Genomic DNA, 19,928 nt, shown 5'->3' with positions numbered 1-19,928 from the left:
ATAGACATGTTAAATGAAGCTGGTAAAGTAGATGGATCTCACATCACAAAGGAAGTTGAATGCTAAACTGATTTATTTGGACTTCTTTCATGAATACAACTAGGAACTGTTCAAAAAGGTTTTGAGCCAAAGAATGGCAGAATGAACAATACTTTAGGAAAATCTTCCTAGAAATCATATATTTGATGGAGGGAATGTTTACAGATTAGCAGTGAAGATAGAAGGATATTATAGTAGTCCAGGAGGAGTAGGTCTGAAGAAGGATAAGTGATTGTATGTATGAATGTGATTGGAATGAATAGGAAGAGATGAATTGAGGAACACTTAAGATTGCTGTCTTATTACCAAAGACTTTGAAAGCCTTATCAGTATTGAAGGTTATTTGTTAAACATGGTCTTTATCAAAATAAGTCATCTGCCTTACCTTAGAAATCAACCTACTGCAAAAACTGGATAAACAGAACTTGGTGGTTATGGGTGTTGACTTCTGAAAAAACTGGAAAAGTTTCCTTTCCAGTATATACTCAAGTATATAGCTATATACGACATTAATTTTATATTATTTTACTCCTATTCATTTATTTAATTTTTTAAACTTAATTTAGCATATAGGGAAGTATGTTAATCAGTAGCTATCTTCAGATTATACTTTAAGAAAGGTTGTCACTCTGGAAGGTGTATGTACTACAGCCTCTGAAAACCTTTCTTTGTTAAGGGGTTCTTTTTGGCTACAACCACAAGAAATACTCCTTTTGGACATGTGTCATGTATTTTCATTTCAATCTGAAATTATGTGTTTCTCTTGCTTAGAGATATATGATAGTCTACTTATAGACTACAGAAAAAAACTTTTTCACAAAAAACTTTTTCACCTTACAATCTCGTATGGATTTAGTGCTGATTTTATATAGTATTTTGCCTAGGATCTAGATAGGTAACGTTCTAGAAATTTCCAGACTGTAGGGGTTAAGATAAGTGTTATATTAATGAGTGAATTTGACAAACTAATGATGTTAAGAGCTAATGTTATAAAACTGAACTGGCCTGTATATCCCTATTTCAAAGAAACCATGAAAATAATCATTATTTATTGAAGTTGATTTTTGGTTAAGTAATAAATGGTGTCATATAAGGCATAAAAACTGGGAAAGAAAACATTACATTTGTTCTTAACTGTTATATATTCAAGTGAGACAAATGAGAATCTCAGTATTCTTCCTAAATAGTAAGATGGTGTATTATATTTTTATTTTGTTTACTTGTTTCAGGTAATTGTATTAATATTAGAATGGAATCTATTGGTTAACAAAAATATCCAGCCACATACATTTTACATAAATGTTTTGTGGGACAAAAAGTTTACAGTGTCAACATAAGCCCATTCACCTGGTAGTGTCCATCCATTGGCTCTACCTAGATTTGCCTTCTGTGTCATTTAAGATAAATCTTCTACATTAAAGTCACTCCAAAAGTGGAGTCATATTATAAATGCATACAACTTAGGTATATTCGGCATACACTCTCCATCCTCTTCTTTGACCATAAAGAGGGTCAGGGGAGAGAGCTAGGAAAAAAGAGCAATTTAAATAGTTCTGGACATTGTAGTCAGACATATACCTGGAAATATCAGGTGAGAACCATATCTCCTTTCCCCTGTTTGAGTTTCTATTATCCTTCCATAACTTGAACAGTACATTTAAAAATAAACTTTTTAAATATAATATGGCCATCAAACAGGAGGCTACTACTTTACATGTTCTACTGCTTGATGGAAAACAAATAGCCATTTATCAAAATAGGGGGGAAACTTTAGTGCTGGGCCGATGGAAGTTGGTATATCATGCTAGAGTAATAGTTTCAGGGTAATGTGATTTTCAGATTATGTCCCTACAGTTAGAACCCAATCTGTAGATAAAATAGAACCCCATTTAATATGGAGGCTATTGCATCCTCGAATTTTTTCCTTCTGTAAGCTAAAGCACCTAAATTTATCAACATTCCCCAAGTATGACATGCTTTTCATGTAGTTAGTTTGGTTGGAGTTACCTTTCACCAAATGCATATAGTTTGCTAGTGTTCCTTTCAAGTAATGTTCCGAGCCTGCTAATATCTCATACGTGGTATGATCTGTACAGAGAATAATGGGGTACCACACTTCTTTAGTGTGGGATGTTCCCCAGCTGTTAGACTTTTCATTTTGAGATACTACTGATTTTTTTTAAACCTACTTTAAAACGATAAGCACAATGGTCCTGAGTTTCTCAAACTGTAGTCATGCCTAGGCCACCGTTTGGATTAAGCTTGTATCTGAGTTTCACCACCCACCTCCACAGGTTTTGCCCCTTCTTGATAACACTTGAGCTATGAATTAGTTATCTATTATGTTTTAAATTAAGTAAGCTTATTTAAATAAGAAGCTACACATTCTTATCTTAAATAGAAAACCAGTATCACTTGAAGGTAAAGGTAAAATTTAATACAATATAAAGTCAACAAATGCAAAAACTATTATATTCTTAACCTGACGGCTCTGTACCTAAGTATGGTTCTTTATTAAAAGGTCCATCAGCTCTTTTAGAGAAATATCTCTAATTTTATAGTTGTAATAGCTGCTATTGCACCTCGTCAGAACTCACCACATAACTGCCTTCTAAGGGGAGGCCATAGAGTAAAGAGTTAGATACAGATTTACATCCTAACTAATATTGCTCTGCAATTTGGGTCAAGTTACTTATCCACTCTGAGCCTCAAAATTCTAATTTCTAAAATGGGAACAGTAATACCCACCTTATTAAAACTAGTGAGATGATAAATATAATGTGCCAAGCACATGATAAAATGCTCAGCATTGGTTACTACTGCAGCTCTTGTTTGTTTTATTTTCCCGTCCAGTGTCCAGCTATGTTTAAATCCAGATGGCCTTCCAAGTCAAGTTAATTACGCATGGTAAAAATTATACTATCAAATCATGTGTATTTTATTATGTTTAATAACTTACAATCAAATAATGTTCATCATCTGAAATTCCTGTGTTTGGCTTGAGAAAGTAGATGAGTGGTACAGTTTTCAGACAAGAGATGGACTAAAAAAGAAGCAGATTTGCCGAGCAAAGAAAATGAGAAGTTCTGTTTTGACTAAGTTATATTTAAAATACTCAACAGACATCAAAGCAGATATATCAAGATATATGTGTCTGGAGTTCCTGGGAGAAGTGAGGTCTAGAGATAAAGATTTGAGAGTCCTAAACATTTGGGATGTATGGTTATGATTTTGAAGTGAGAAAGTCAGCATAGGTGGGTGTTCCTCTTCAACAAGGCTTGAGTAGTTCCTAATGTGGAGCTTTAAATAACAAATACAGTACAGGTAAAGGTAAAGGAGATAGTATTGTACTACAGAGTTCCATGCTTTATTCTTTAATAGATTATAACAGCTATAGGAAAATGAGTTCAGTTCATTTTTGAGTATGTATTTTATGGATTATACATGAATTTAATTAATAGCTAAGTGATTCCTCTCTGGACTCTTAACTCATCTGAACAATTTTAGTTTCTGTTCCTGACAACTTTAGTATTATATCAGTTTGGTTTTAAATTATAAATAGTATTGGGGGGAAAGTTCCAAATCATACTTTAAATGAAACTTTTCTGTTCCTGTATAATCATTGAATCAAAAGAATTTGTTGGGAGCCTTTTAAGTCATAGATTCCAACTTTATAGTCCAGGCAAGTAGAAAAAAACAGACACATGAAACCATAATAGAGCAATTATTTGGGTGACTGTGATAGTCATTAGTTCTGTTCACCAAATATTTCCAGCTCTCTGCCTTCTGGGCACATGGTAAAATTGTACTTCAATAACTATAGCTGAGTGAGGCCATGAGACTAGGTCTCACCAGCAAGTTTTGATTAAAAATGTCATGTGTAATTTCCGAGCTGGAGAACTTTCTTTCCTTCTGCCACAGTGATTGGCAGTATTGGTAGCAGCCCTGTCATCCTAGGTCTTGGAATGGAGACAGCACAGAGTGGAGCCCGCAGGCCACTCCTGATGGACATATGAGAAATGTTGAATGAGACATAAGTGCATGAATGAGAAATTAAAGCTTTGTTGCTCTAAGTCACTGAGATGTTGGTGTACTTACTACCACAGTGTAGGTTAGGCTTAACCTGAGTGATGGAATGCAGAAACTTGTCCAAATATAGCATGTTCTTAGCACCATCACAGTACTGTTAAAAAAATAAGGAACCTCAGACCCAAGACAACATAGGTTGAAAGGTTCAGTGCCAGTGCCACAAAGTGAGTATCTATACCTTTACTGTAAACAGAGTAGAGGATCAGAATAAGCCACTGCTTAGCTACGTTTTTACAAACTTAAAAATATAGAACATATTTCCACATGTTACAATCGGAAAGTTTCATTTTTTCTCACTTCACACTATCAGTGTAATTGTATAGTATAGAAACTTTAGGGAAAGTGTATATTTTGCAAACAAATTAATATCTTTTGTAATAAAAATACCATTTTCAGGTTTTTCTCAAGCAGGTAGGAAGAGTTGATTTTATTATTCACAGAGCTATTTAACAACTGGTCTTTTATAAGCCCATCTTGTGCCAGTCAAATGGAGTCCAGCTCCCACTTTGAAGGTTAAGAGAGAAAACACTCAGAGATTTGACATCACTTCACCCCACCTAATGACTTCACTTTCCGTTTGACTTGCTTTTTGTTATTTATTGAAGTAAAAAATGTACTATCCAAATTAAAGTTGTAGTCTTTGCTTCCACCAAATATGCTAAGATTAACCACAATGCAGATGATCCAAAAACTCATAAATTGGGTAAGTTTTAGTCATAGAATTTTCAAGGTGGAGAAAGAGTAAGATAGTCCCTTTTGTTCCTTGATCAAATAATTCATTATGTTTTTATCCATTGTTCAGTTGTAAACTGACAGAGAATATTAACCAAATGAAGCATAGTAGGAATTCATGGTCCATGTCTATGCCCAATGTCTGTCTCCTCATGATTTCTCTCTATATTTCTTGGAGTCTTAGTGTAGTGTTTGCTTACACTACATGAATAGCATCTAAGGAAGAAATTCTGGTCTTTCAAGCTATTGTTTGCAAAGCATCTCCCCTGTACCTTATTAATGGCAAACTAAATAGTATTCCACTTAAAAAGAAATCTTTACAATACTAGTAAAGGTATAGCAATATCAAGTAAGGAAGTAGGAGACTTCGGTCCAAGTGTTAGCTGTGTCATTTACTAAACTATATTCTTTGTTTAACATCTTTCAAATGTGTCTCCTCCTTTATATGTCCCTGTCACTGCCTTGGTTTAAGACCTTGTTACACAGTTCCCCTCCAGACTTCACACAGCTGCTAGAGTGACCCTTCTAAGATGTTAATCACTTCAATCCTTTTAATGAGTCCCTACAGTTTTCAGGATACCGTCCAAACCCCTTAGCCTAGTACACAAAGCTTTTCATGAGCGGCTCCTTGCCTAACTCTGACTCTGAGGTTGTAAACTGGCAGGCTGTTAGTAGAATTCAGCTCGTATGTGTGTTTGTTCTGGTTAGCACCATGTTTTCTTTGAAAATTGGTATAAATGTTAATTTAAAAATTGAGAGGTTTCTGGCCTCTCTTGAAATTAGAAGATTATCTTCTCACATGTTGGCAGTTGGCTGTTCTGTCCTCTTTAGAGAGGACATTCATTCTTTAATTTACCACAGTCCTCCCCCATTGACATTTCACCCTTTATGTAACTTGTGGGCATTTGAGTTTGCATCTCCCTCTGTCCTTTCCTCCAGACAGTCATGTTCATTCTTTATAGCACTGAGTTATATACCAAGGTCGTTCAAAGTTTAATTCTTACTCTTGCCTGGAGTGTGCTCCTGTCCTTCTGTTTCTTTATCTCATTGATCCATTCACTTCCTTGTTGCTTTTTTCAGAAAACTCACTCAGCCCACCCTTCTTTGTACCCGCATCACCTTATTCTATCACATTGTATAGTATTTGTTGATTTGTTTGTCTGAACCTCTCATGAGGTAGTAAAGTCCTTGCGGGCATAGACAGTGTATGATTGTTTTTGTGTCACAGTTTGGGCTCAAAGGAGCCTTTGTCAGCCTCAGTGTCATCATTTATAAAATGATGAGCACATGATCATAAAGGAGATCAGATGACCTTCAGGAGTTCTTATTTGAATGTCTGTTCTCTCTTTAAATGAATGTCTGTTCATTTTTGGGAATCTGGGGTCAGAGGCAGCTTTGAACCGATTTTAACCAGATACATACTAAACAAGACTCAAGGGAATTAAGGCATGTGGTGTCCTAAAATGCTAAGTAACAAAGGTATTCCCCTCCAAAAGGACCACATGCTTTGGTTAGTCATTCCTACATAGAAGCTGACTGTGTAATAGATCATTGTCGAACAGCAGCCAAAAGCTAATCCGTTAGGCATCTGATGACATTTAATGGAAAGGAATTAATGATGCTTCAAAGGGGGCATCTATTTAATCTTAACAACGTCCTCTTTAGCATCATAAGGAAGAAAAAGGGAAGGTGAGGAAATATGTCAGACAAAATTAAATCTGAATCAGATGCTACAATTGAGGTTAGTTGCCATGAAAAAACCCAGAATAGTTTGGGAGGAGATGGTACCAAGATCAGTTCCCATGACAATGAATGCCTTAAAACTATTTGACCCAGAAATTCTATCTCCAGGAATTTATCAAATTAATAATAATAATAATAATAATAATAATAACCACGTATGTACACAAAGATCTGAATATTATCTATAATAACAATAAAAAAAGAAACAATTTAAATGTCCATTATTAGGATATTGTTTAAGTCAATGGTTTTAAAACAGTACTTTTTAGAGTATAGAGTTCCATAGGACTGTGTTGATAACCATCTCAGGAAAACCTGGCCTTCCATCACCACTTCAACCAGAATAGTTTCACTTTTATTTGTTGTATATATTAAGGTTACATGTGAAACTTTCTTTAAAAATTCCGCTCATAACAGCAAAATTTGAAAACCACTGGATTCAATAAATTATAGTAATTCATGCAAAAATAGATAAGGAAATGTGTGTTAACAGTTCAGGTTATCTTTATCTTTGGGTAGTAACGGGGTCTTTTTTTTTTTTCTTACTTGGGTTTGTTTATTTTCCATGTTGTCTACAGATAACATAGACTTATTTTTGTAACCAAACAAAAAATGGCTCTTGAAAAAAAACCTTAGTTGACAGAAATAGTCTACAAGCCACTGAGAAGTTCCCACCTTACCAATTTTGGCATTCAAATCATAGGTTTTGTAAACCTGCTACTGTTTGGAACTTTTTTTCCATGAAATATCATAAATTGTTGATAACATTGAATATACAGCCCAGCCCCCTCATTTTATATTTAAAGAAACTATAATTCAAAATATTTTGGTAAATAGAAGCTAGAGGTAGGGGTCTATGATCTATCTTCTGATGTCATGTGCTTTTTCTTTATCTACACAATTTATAAATAATCATAATTATCATTCCTCTCATTTCTGCCTACCTTGTTGGAACATTTATCATTGTTTTCCTGCTTTTTTTTTTCTTATGAGGGAAAACTATTTTTTTTGAAGTGCCAGTGGTCAAAACTTTTCTATTTAGAAAAATTGGCACAAACTAGGACATTAAAATGTCCTAAAACTGTCATGTGACTCATTGTTCTGATTTATACAGTTAGAGTTTCCTGATCTACTTTATCCCTCTAATTCATTAAATGTGTATGTTCACTCAGATTTAAATTTGGTGTTGGACTGGATTGACCTCAAATAATTCTCACTGCTTGCCTTCAATTTTGGCATCTAAAAGGTAGACATTAGATACATGTTCCATCTGCCCCACCTTCCTCCTCAGACATGAATGTACTTGGGAAATTCTCTGTTTTACTTGTATTTTAGAATCTTAACTCATCTCTGAGTTATCTTGCTATGAGTACATTGACCCCCTCCCTCAAATGTAATAGCTTTATATAAAATTTTTTACATAAATGTATGTATGTCAGTACTTTCCCATGGTTCTTTTTTTTTTAATGGTGAGACAAAAATTGGGTAGCCAGTTGAACTCAGAGACTCTGAACAAACAGTGTGAGGTAATGTGTTTCAAAAGGAAAATGGGAAGTTTCAGAAATATCAGTTTCCCCCCTCAACCCTTTACCAACCTCCAACCAAACCAAAACAAAACAGTAATTCATAATGAAAAGCAGTCAGAACAAATAAATAGAAGTCTTTATTTAAGGTGATATTTGTTTTTGATAGTCCTATTTATGATCAAACCTAGAAATGAGAGAGGCTTTGTAGAGCATTCTTTTTAAAGCATTTCCTCTAGATATCTTGACATCTTAATTAAAATGCACACCTTTCAGGTTGTATCATATAAAGAATATTTTACTTACAGGAATTGCAACTTAAAACTGAAGTCATTAATTAATTAGTGTTTTTAGCAAAATAATTCCTTTGAAGATCACGTGTAGTAGATTTGGGGTAAATTTTAAAATATTTTTAAGTGTCATAGTTTCATAAACTCTTTTCTAATTTAGCCACTCTACTTGTTTTAATACATTAGAGCTGCTGTCCGTTTACTCTGAGAATCAAGCACAGGTCATGGATGTAAAAGTGAAATAAGATTTGTAAACAATCAATTTAATAACATGGACTTAAATGCAAATGTATTTTCTCATGGATAAACCTTTGTTACCATATATCAAAGTGTTTCCCGACAAATACCCACCATTTGCTTCAACGTGGATGGAACTGGAGGGTATTATGCTGAGTGAAATAAGTCAATCGGAGAAGGACAAACAGTGTATGTTCTCATTCATTTGGGGAATATGAATAATAGTGAAAGGGAATATAAAGGAAGGGAAAAGAAATGTTGGGAAATATCAGGAAGGGAGACAGAACATAAAGACTCCTAACTCGGGGAAACGAACTAGGGGTGGTGGAAGGGGAGGAGGGCGGGTGTTGGAGGGGAATGGGTGACGGGCACTGAGGTGGACACTTGATGGGATGAGCACTGGGTGTTTTTCTGTATGTTGGTAAATTGAACACCAATAAAAATTAATTTAAAAATAATAATAAAATAAAAAGGAATTCTTTTAAAAAAAAAAACAACAACAAAAAAAAAACAAAGTGTTTCCAATGAAGCATTCAAAGCTAGGAATGACTATGCCACTAGCAGAACTTTATTATGAAATATTCTTAGGATACTTCCCAATTAAAATTTTAGGTAAAATACCTAAAATACCTACATACTTTGAGAATAGTAGCACCACTTGGTTTTAGTTTCAAGATAATATTTAAGAAATATTTATTAATATGCACCGTACAACTTTTAATGCATACACAGGCATATTACTTCATTTAGTTTTTATTCAAACCCTGTGAGAGAGGGAAATGGGAAGATTATCCAAAAGTGAGGATAGTGAGGTGAGTAACATCCTCAAAATTTCATGGCTATGCACAGGCCTAGAAATTCTTGCATTTTTTTATTTCCTAGTACCTGCCCAGCATTACTTCCAGGAACCTTTTAGCCTCTATAAATGAGTATGCGTTCCCTAGAATTTCTTACAACTTAACAAAAGCAAGTTGTAAAATTGTACATATTTTATAGTCCATTTATTTAAAAGCAGGTCACAAACTAGCATATATTTCCTGTTGATCCATCAAGGCTCTGACAGTTACCTATAAACTGTTAGCTCTAGCTACCTCTGATGCACGTGAGGGGTGGACCTGGCTATGCAGGGTGGGCAGTGTAAATGTCTCAAGGATCTTAGCCTTACCTGAAGTACAGTCTAAATATGTTCATGTATGACTTGTGGAGTTAAAAATAATTTTTAAAAAGCCTTAAGAATGTACAGTTGGATTCTGGGAGCTATTGGACTATACCAAGAAGGAGAAGGGATGGAAAGAGAGGTAAATGGGGGAGTCTCTGCTGTTTTGTGAATAAAAACAGGTCATTACACTAGCTTTGAAATCTCTATGTAATATTTTTCGTAGCTTGTTTTGACCTATTGGTTGACGGAAACAAAGGAATTGTACGTAAGCATCTTTTCAGAATCATTCTGATTTGTTCATGTTTTGGGAAATACTCGGCAATCAAAGAGAAATTGGCTGTGATGCTGTATTGTGTAATAAATTAATATCAATCAAATAGGGGTTTGTTTCATCACAATAGGCTTGGTAAATTAAAAGTAATAAATTTAGTTGAAAACCATGAGTATGTTCTTGTAATTCTGTGCTGGGTTTTTTTTCTTTTTTCTTTTTCTTTTTTTTTCTTTTTTTGGTCCTGTTGGTAATTCCTTTGGGCTTTTTTTAGAGGGGCGGAGGCAGGGACTGATTACCTCTGCTTTCACTCCACCCTCCTGGAATGTAACATCTGATTTACAAAAACTAAAAAACATGACTTTTCACAGGAGCTTGTTATTCCTTTTTTCAGCTTATTTGAATCAGAAGTGGGATTAGTTTAAGATACCCCTGTCCTTGGCATGTGTTCCTTTAGAAAAACCAGACGATCCAGCCCTTAATTCCTGGTTAGTAAGATAATACCCATTGCTGGGTGAGGCTCTAGAGATGGAATAATTTGGCACAACACATCTCTGACTGAAATCTAAATGTGACTCTTGGGACCAGTGGACTGTGAATTGGTCTGTCTGTGTGACTCTCAGTTTCCTTTGTCATCTAATCAGCTTTATGTCTGAAATGTCTGAGGAAGCTCCCTGTTATAGTTCTGTGACCTTTCTGACTCACACATTTGCTGTCTGACAACTTGTCACCTTAATTCTCTGCCCAAAGCAACCAGCAGTGGTCCTCACCCTCACTTAGTGGCTTTCAGAAGTGATTCCTTAAGATGTACTTTTTATGATACAAACAACCATCAGCATTTGTGATAGCAAGAACAATTACATCAATAGTAACAGTGGCCACCATTTATTTAGCACCACTGTGTTTCCACTGTTACTATATAAATTCTCCGTACTCTTTACTAGTCTTTACCCATTACTCTCTCTATCCTTTATTACAGTCTTGCCAGGTAGGTCTTGTTATTCCCCTTTGATACATGACACATGAAGAAACTGAGGCACAGAGCTTTCCCAAAGATTTATGACGAAGTATGGACTTAGATCCCTGTCTACATAACATGCTCCAAAAGAAGCCTGCCAAATAGCAAATCGCACTTTACAATGGCTACAGTGAGGTTCCATTGAACGTGTATAGCTATCAAAATCAGTTCTGCACAGCATTGCAGGTTCTTGTTAATTTTGAGGTTGACCTTAATTTAAATGTGAGTTGAATTATTAAAAGATACTTGCTTTTATTTTTCTTGGCATTTTGCTGTTTCAAAATCCTATTAAATGCCCTTTTTCAGATATTTATACTAACCTGATGATCTACTAGAGGTATATAGTTGTTCTATCATAGAAGTGGTTCAGAAAAGTTGTTTGCCGCTGGCCTCTGTTCCTCAATGTCAGTTTATAGCCACCAGTTTGGAAAAGTGGGATGAGTTTTATTTGGTCAAAATCATATCATGGCTAAAGAAGAGTTAAGAATATAGGTTTTAGAATCATGAACTATATTATCTACTATCTATTTTAACCTTAGGCAAATTACTTCATATCACCAAACTTCATTTTCTTCCTCTGTTAAAGGACATAATGAGAGGTCTTAGCTGATAATAATTTGGTTGTTTGTTCATCATGTTTTAGTGATGAATGAGATAACCCACATATAATGCACAGCCTACCATGTGTCCAATGGTAATAAATCTTTCTTGTTATTATTAGTATAATTTTTATTTGAAAATAACTGAGTTATAGTTATATAACATAATTAATAGTGACTACACTTGACACTGTAAAATGTGTTGCTACAGATGATAAAACATTGTAGGGTTTTGATGAAAGTTTTTCATTCTTAGCAAGATTTCAAATGCATAATAATGTGTAGTGTGTATCTTGAAGCCCTTATAAAAAGGCTTTCTTAGGGGATCCCTGGGTGGCTCAGCGGTTTGGTGCCTGCCTTTGGCCCAGGGCGCGATCCTGGAGTTCCAGGATCGAGTCCTGCGTCGGGCTCCCGGCATGGAGCCTGCTTCTCCCTCCTCCTGTATCTCCACCTCTCTTTCTCTCTATGTCTATCATAAATAAATAAACAAATCTTTAAAAAAAAAAGGCTTCCTTAAAAATTTCTTAATTGGTAGTAAAAATAGAACGAAGGACAGAATTCATTGTTTGCAACTTTGGTCATGTGAAAATGTATTTTTTCCATTGCTGCTTAGATCAGATGAAAAAAAGGTTATTTAACATCATTATTCTGGTAACATGAACCATCTCTTTGGTCCTGAATGCCAAAGATCTGGATATTATGTCAGTGTCAATAGGAAGCTTAAGGCAGAAAAGAACAAGTAGAGAGGTGTGTGTCAGTCGGGGTTCTCCAGAGAAAAGAACCAATAATAGAAGTGTGTATGTGTGGTGTGTACATACATATACTTACACCTATACATATTCGTAGATGTAAATGTCTTCTTTTAAGGGATTGGATGATACAGTTCTGGGGACTGGCAGGTCTGAAATATGTGTAGCAAGCAGGCTGGAAACTCCGATAGGCATTAATGCTGCAGTCTTGAGGCAGAATTCTTCTCTGGGAAACCTCAGTTTTTGCTCTGAGGCCTTCCACTGCTTGGCTAAGACCTCCTCGTGTTATCAAGGGCGCTCTCCTTTACTGAGAGTCAGCTGGCTGGAAATAGTAATCGTATCTACAGAATGCCTTCACAGCAACGCCTAGATTAGTGTTTGACTGTATAACCTGGTGCTCTAGCCCAGGCAGTTGACACGTGAGACTGCAGTCACAGGGAAGAAACAGGACGTACATGAGAAGATTCAGATGGAGGAATATCAAGAGAGGTGTGCAATAGAGGGTTGTTAAAAGAATGCAGATAACTGAAGATGACCACCTGAAGCCATTGATGACTGGTTGAAAATTGTGGGACTGATACAATATGGAAGAGGTAGAGTTGACCATAGTTGGTCACCAGTTGAACAGTTACGTAATCAACAGTGAAATCCTGTCATCAATAATTTATTGACCATCTGCATTCTAGGTTGGCCTATGTAGGGTTTTACCAACCTAATTGGTATATATGTTATGTTACATATCTAGGATTTTTTTTTCTTTTTAGTTATGCTGCCATGGAGTACTTATTTTTTGGTGATTTTTGGTGCCTCTTGGAAGTGAAGGGCTTACATATTGAAAAGATCTGTCAATAGAATTGGTATTCCATCCATTCTTAAGGTTTCAGGGATAATGGGGAAAAAGAGAAACATTTACAGTGCAAAATCATTGTCTGAGGTTTATCCAACTGATGAGGAAATCTGTGTTTGGAAACAGTTTACAACCCATGATCCTAGAGCAACAAGGGAAAGATAGCATATCTCTCTTGCCTCTTTCAAGATTTTCTCTTTGAATATGACATGCAACTTGAATATGACATGCCTAGGTATATGTTGTTTGTTTCTTTCTTCAGGTATATGGCTTGGTGTGCTATGACCTTCCTGGTTATGTGATTCTTTGCCATTAATTATGGAAAATTCTCAGACAATATTGTTTCAGATATTTCTTCTATTTCTTTTTCCTTCTTCTGGTATTCCAATACACCTATGTTATCCCTTATGAAATTGTCTCACAGTTCTTGGATATTTTGTTCTGTTTTTCATTCTTTTAGTGCTTTGCATTTCAGCTTAATAGTTTCTATTGGGCTATTCTCGAGCTCATTGATTTTTTTCAATAGCCATATCCAGTCTATTGATGAGCCCATCAAATGTATTCTCCATTTCTGTTAATGGTGCCTTTGATTTCTAGCATTGCATTTTGACTTTTCCTTGGAATTTCTTTCTGCATACATTACTCATCAGCTCTTGAAAATGGTCTACTTTTTCTATTAGCACTCTTAACATATTCCTCATAATTATTTTAAATTCCTTGTGTAATGATTCCAACATCTATTCCATATCTAAGTCTGGTTCTGATGCTTGCTTTTACTCTTAAGATTGTTTTTTCTTGCTATCTGGCATGCCATATAATTTTTTGTTGAAAGCTGACATTTTGTATTAAGGAATAAGAGTTAAAGTGAAAAGGGCATTAATGTGAGGATTTATGTTAATATGACTAGGGGTTGTGCTAAGTTTAATGTTTATTATATCTCAGGATATCAGGAACTTCAGGTTCCCCTGGTACCTTTGTTTTGGTGTCTCCTCTTATCTTTAGGCTTCTCTGAGTACATCTTGTCAAAGAGAGCCTACCTCTTCCAGCTCTTGCAGTTATAACTCACTGTTGTTTTACCAAAGTCCTGTTGGTGTAGTGGTATGGTGATATACTTTCATGATTAAATCTTTTAGTGGGCGTGTGTCTCTGGGCTGTGACATTCCTGAGTATTTTTCTGCAGTTAAAACTTTGTTTCCCTCCCTTGTTAGGTGAGATAAGAAGGGTAGAGGGGACTGGAGCCTGAGAAATATCCTTACCCCAGGTGAGACTAAGCTCAGCTCCTCTTTTTCCTTGGGGAGTAGGCTTTTGTAATGGAAAGGCTCTGGGCAACTTGCACAGTGATGACTCTTTCCCTCCCCCCAAATCCGGAGGAGAATCTTTCTTGAATCTTCCGCAAGAGAACCTGCTGGGGTTCCTAGAAGTAAAATCCAGGAAAGGGTGGGGACTCCTCAAGACTATACCCACGTAAGTTTCTCACTGTCAAGCAACATTCAGCCTCCAGAATTTCATTAAAAATCTCACTTAAATGTTACTACCAATTTATGACTCCAGAAGCCTCAACTCCAGGTAAGCAGAACTCAACTATGATTCTGAATTGACCTGTCTCTCCAGATTTGGGGTGGTGGTTTGCCCTGCAATTTTTGTTATCTGAAGGTCAGAGAAAAGTTATTGATTTTCACTTTCTTCAGCTCTTTCTTTCTTTCTTTTTTAAAGATTTTATTTATTTATTCATGAGACAGAGAGAGAAAGAGAGGCAGAGACACAGGCAGAGAGAGAAGCAGGCTCCATGCGGGGAGCCTGATGTGGGACTCGACTCTGGGACTCCAGGATCATGCTCTGGGCATGAAGGCAGGCGCTCAACTGCTGAGCCACCCAGGCATCCCAGTTTAGCTTTTTCTTATAAGGATAGGGGTGATGACTTCCCAGCTCTTTACACATAAGAAGTGAAATGAAACTTGACCTCCCTCCTGTGATAAATTTATTGAATCCATAAACAAATGGAGAATTGAAACATTCTTTTTTGACTAAATTCCATTTTTGCAATTGAAAAACTATAAAAGTGAAGTTCTATATATTACATGGGATTATATATAGAGTGAATACTTTTATTAATTTAAGAAAATCAAGGACGACTGGGTGACTCAGTGGTTGAGCACCTGCCTTCAGTTCCGGGCATGATCCCAGGGTCCAGGGATTGAGTTCTGCATCTGGCTCCCTGTGAGGAGTCCGCTTCTCCCTCTGCCTATGTCTCTGCCTCTCTCTCTGTGTGTGTCTCTCATGAATAAACAAAAATATTTTAAAAAAATAAAATCAAAACTTTACTATCTATATTTTATTCATTTTGTAAATGTCTATTGCAGGATTATTATATTCCAAGTGCTGTGATTATATTCTGTGCCATGTGATTGCAAGGATTCTCTGGTAAAAAGCAATCTTTATTACTTGGAACTTTATAAAGCACATCACTAAGACTCAACCTAATGGTTACTTAATTGAAAAATAATTGGAAAAAATCTGTTTCACTTTATATTTGCACAAAGGGGGAATTTTTATTATTTGTGACATCTTGTTTAAGATCTCATGTAGTAATTTAGGGAGCTTAGGGATTTAAAGTAGTACAAAGAAGTCTGACTTCTTCACAATTTTCCTTAAATAAATCATAGTTTTATTCTTTTGTGTATTCAATCCTTAGAGATTTTTAAAATGCTACAAAATTACCACCCTCAGGAATCTTGGCAGGTAAAAATATACTCTTCCTTAAATATAATAATAAACAACGTGACTTTTAAAAGGTTAATATAGTACATTCACATAATAATTACTTTGTTGGGCTTGTATTTACTTGGTTAAGTAGATTATGCATTTGTTTATAAGACTTTAAAATCAGAGGGTGAATATGAATAAACTCACATAGAAAATAAATAAACCTTATTGGTAGCTTTTTACTTCTCCAAACGTTTAAGTGTGTTAAAACACAAGCGCAAAATATGCTTGTGTATCGTTTTTTTCTGAGATGTATCAAGATTTTCAAAAACAAAATAAAACAAAAAGATGGGAGGCACTGTGATGGAAAGATGAAAGGACATGAGTTTAAAGACCTGGTTTCGGGATCCCTGGGTGGCGCAGCGGTTTAGCGCCTGCCTTTGGCCCAGGGCGTGATCCTGGAGTCCTGGGATCGAGTCCCACGTCGGGCTCCCTGCATGGAGCCTGCTTCTCCCTCTGCCTGTGTCTCTGCCTCTCTCTCTGTGTGTCTCTCATGAATAAATAAATAAAATCTTTAAAAAAAAATTAAAAGAAAAATTAATAAAGACCTGGTTTCTATGCCTGGTTATGCCACAAATTTGTATGACTTTGAGGTTCATTTACTACTCCTATAGACCTCTTAAAATTTCATTTATAAATGAGAATGCTGGAGGTGGTAGGTAATTAAGAGGAGTCCTTTCAGTTCATACTTGTTTAATTGTATGTCATAGTCCACACCAAGATTATGCAATTATGAAATTTATAAAATATTAAGATATATAATTTTCCTATAAAATTTGCCTATATTTTCTTCCTATGTTTTTAATTTTATTTTGTTTTTTGGAAGGATAAAAGAACAGAAAGTTTAAATACATTCCCCTAAGTATAATCACAAAGCTATCCTTGGATAAAAACTCATTACTGCAGTTATGTTTAAGCCAGATGGATAGACACTTGGGTAGAATTCTTGGGCCAGCAGAATAAACCATTTTCCCTCAGACTGTAGCTACTCTTGTACTACTTTCCTGTTTGCTATTTATATCTGAGGTATAGCCAGACCTATTCTTTTAAAATCTGTATACACCTGATTGATTACTTACCAACTTTATTTGGCAAACCATCTTAATTTATTAGATGTTTTCCTCTGTGACAGCTGATATGGAAGCACTATGTGTTAAAATTTTTTATTTGAGAAAGATTGAAGGAGAAAAGATATATATGTATATAAAATTTTATATTTATATATACATGTGTATGCTATAGATTTTGTGAATAGGAGGGTGTAGGGCAAGGTGCAGGACTTGACATCTTGTGAATAAGACATAAAGGCAAAGCAATACTATCAAAGTTTGTACAGAAGAATGAATTCCATAATTTCTTCTTAGAACAGCATCTCATAGTTGTTCCTTGAAATGGTAGGTTATCTGGCAAATAACAAGTTCTCTTTTCATATACTTTTAGGAAAGTTTGCAGACTAACCCTTTTCTGAGATTCACAGTTATGCATTTACATGTTAACTTTATTGAACCAACGTTCCCAAATGTGTCTGAATTTAGAACACCACGTTTACTGGAGAGTCTCATGGGATCTTGAAAAACACTTGCCCTGAGCAGTTTCTTATTACAATTATTACTACTTCCAGTAAGTATCCCCCAGAATAATTGAGATTGACTGAATATTTTTCTGCTGAAGAATTCAGAGTGTTTCATGGTATTCATTACCCAAAAACTTAAGCTCCAAAATCTAATTTGAAGCAAGTCTTTAAATATGCATTTCACTTTCCCACTGTTTGCCTTTTGGTAATGAAATGACATTATTTCATATAAATGACATTTTGAATAGTACCATATTTTCAAAATTAATGAAATGATTTAATTTCTTTTTGTAGGTAAAATTAAGTTATAGGTCTGTAAGTTGAACACAGCAGTACTTTTATTCTCTTTCTTACAGGCTAGTTAACATTTGAGTGAACTGAATGCACAGAAATCCTCCTCTTTTTTTTTTTCCTATACTCTCTCTCTGCTAGAACATTCTTATTCCCTTCTTTTTTCATAGTCCTATCCTCCTAAAATCACTTTTGGAAATCATGAGAACAATCTATCTTTGAACTTTTAGGCTGTTAAGCCTATCATCTAATATTTGACCCATTTTGCCTGTTTTTTATGTACATGTCTTACCTCCATTCTCGGTTTCGTGCTGTTTGAGAGGTGAGACAGGATATCTGTATCTTCTGTATTCCATGGCATTTAGCAAGAAACTTGTACTTTATTTTTTTAATTTAATTTATTTATTCATTAGAGACAGAGAGAGAAGCAGAGACACAGGCAGAGAGAGAAGCAGGCTCCTTGCAGGGAGCCTGATGTGGGGCTCGATCCTAGGACTCCGGGATCATGCTCTGAGCCAAAGGCAGATCCTCAACCTCCTAAGCCACCCAAGGCATCCCCAAACTTGTACTTTATTAGGTATGCATTAGATATTTGCTAAGTTAATAAATGAGTGAATGAATATGTTTTTACTTCAGATTACCTAAGAAAAAGGTTAGAATATATAAAAATTAAAAGAAAAAGGTTAGAATATATAAAAATTTAGAAGTATAGAAGCCAGAATAGAGTATCTTGCAAAAGATCTTTTAAATTAATACTGTAAAATGACCAAGATAGGAGTATTTTAAAATGTTGGTTTAATTTTAAAAATTGTGATTATTAATACCATTATTATCTAACTCTTTAAATCTTTTCCCCAAATGTTCAAAGATGTATAACTCTTTCTCTTCATCATATATAGACATAAATAATACTTTAAATGGTGTGTGGACTAAAGAATAAAATATGATTAAAAATGAGCATGACTAACCATTAATAATAATACCATCTGTTGGTAGGCAAACAGTCACAGTTGTGCTCTAATCAGTGGTGTGTATTTTTACAAAAGTTTTCAAGTACAGAGGGAGAACTTAGAGACCTTTTTCTGCCCAAATATGATTTTGTGCCAAGGAACTATAATAAGATAACAGGCAACAAAAACAAAGATCCAGTATTGTTGGATTTCAGAGTTTAAATTTTTGGTGTTTTGAACAAAAATGTAAGGTTATGAAATGATTCAAGGGTGGAATAATAAAATAGCATTACCAATGGAAATTTATCTTCACTGTATCAGACTTTTAAAAAGTCTTGTACCCCAAGTGTTCATAACTATCAGTGAAACTTCTGGAGAAATGACTAAAAGGACTTTTAGGAGCAGGGTACATCCAAGTAATACTTTGATTCCTTTAGATGATATATGTAGCCTATAAAAACTATGGGCAGAGAAAACCATTAGCAGCAAATTCTATCTAGATAGGTTTGTAGGGGTTAATTGAGAAGACTTCAGATTGCTTTATTATTAAATCACAAGCAAAAATAACTAATAATAAAAATACTAACATACTTAGAGTTAAAGGATCAGGTATCAAAAATTAAACAAAAAAATACAAAACCTGGGTTAAGGCCTGAATTTTAGGCATGCATAAGTTAGTGATTTATTACTAGTTTATATAAATTTTATTTAGCTTTAGTGATAATACTTTTTTCACAGCCCTGGCTTTTTTTTTAAAACTATTTTAGATATTCTTAAGACTTTTTCTTAGAACAACTTTAAAGATATTTTTATAAAACAAGAGGTTTTATGGGATCATGATTTGGTGCTGTGATGAAATCCTTTAATCCATTTAGGTAAATAGAAAAGTCAACAAGAATGAATTGGAAATCTGTAGCATTATTTCTTAGAGTTTCTTAGGTAAAACATGAGTTTCTCAGGAGATTAATAAATGCTAAATAAGGAAATGAAGGGATTTGTAGAATTTACAAATATAGGAATCAGTGGATTGAATAAAAGGGTTTATTTATTTTTCAAAG

General features: G+C 35.0%; 1 protein-coding gene across 7 annotated transcripts in view; it reads left to right on the top strand.

The window, feature by feature from the left end:
* Positions 1 to 19,928, top strand: part of XRCC4 (X-ray repair cross complementing 4) — a 277,018-nt gene that overhangs the window by 158,820 nt on the left and 98,270 nt on the right. The gene's annotated exons all lie outside the window — the stretch shown is intronic.

The sequence above is a fragment of the Vulpes lagopus genome, chromosome 4 (assembly GCF_018345385.1).
Source record: "Vulpes lagopus strain Blue_001 chromosome 4, ASM1834538v1, whole genome shotgun sequence".
NCBI classification, from domain to species: Eukaryota; Metazoa; Chordata; class Mammalia; order Carnivora; family Canidae; genus Vulpes; species Vulpes lagopus.
This window is presented reverse-complemented; position numbering and strand designations above follow the sequence as displayed.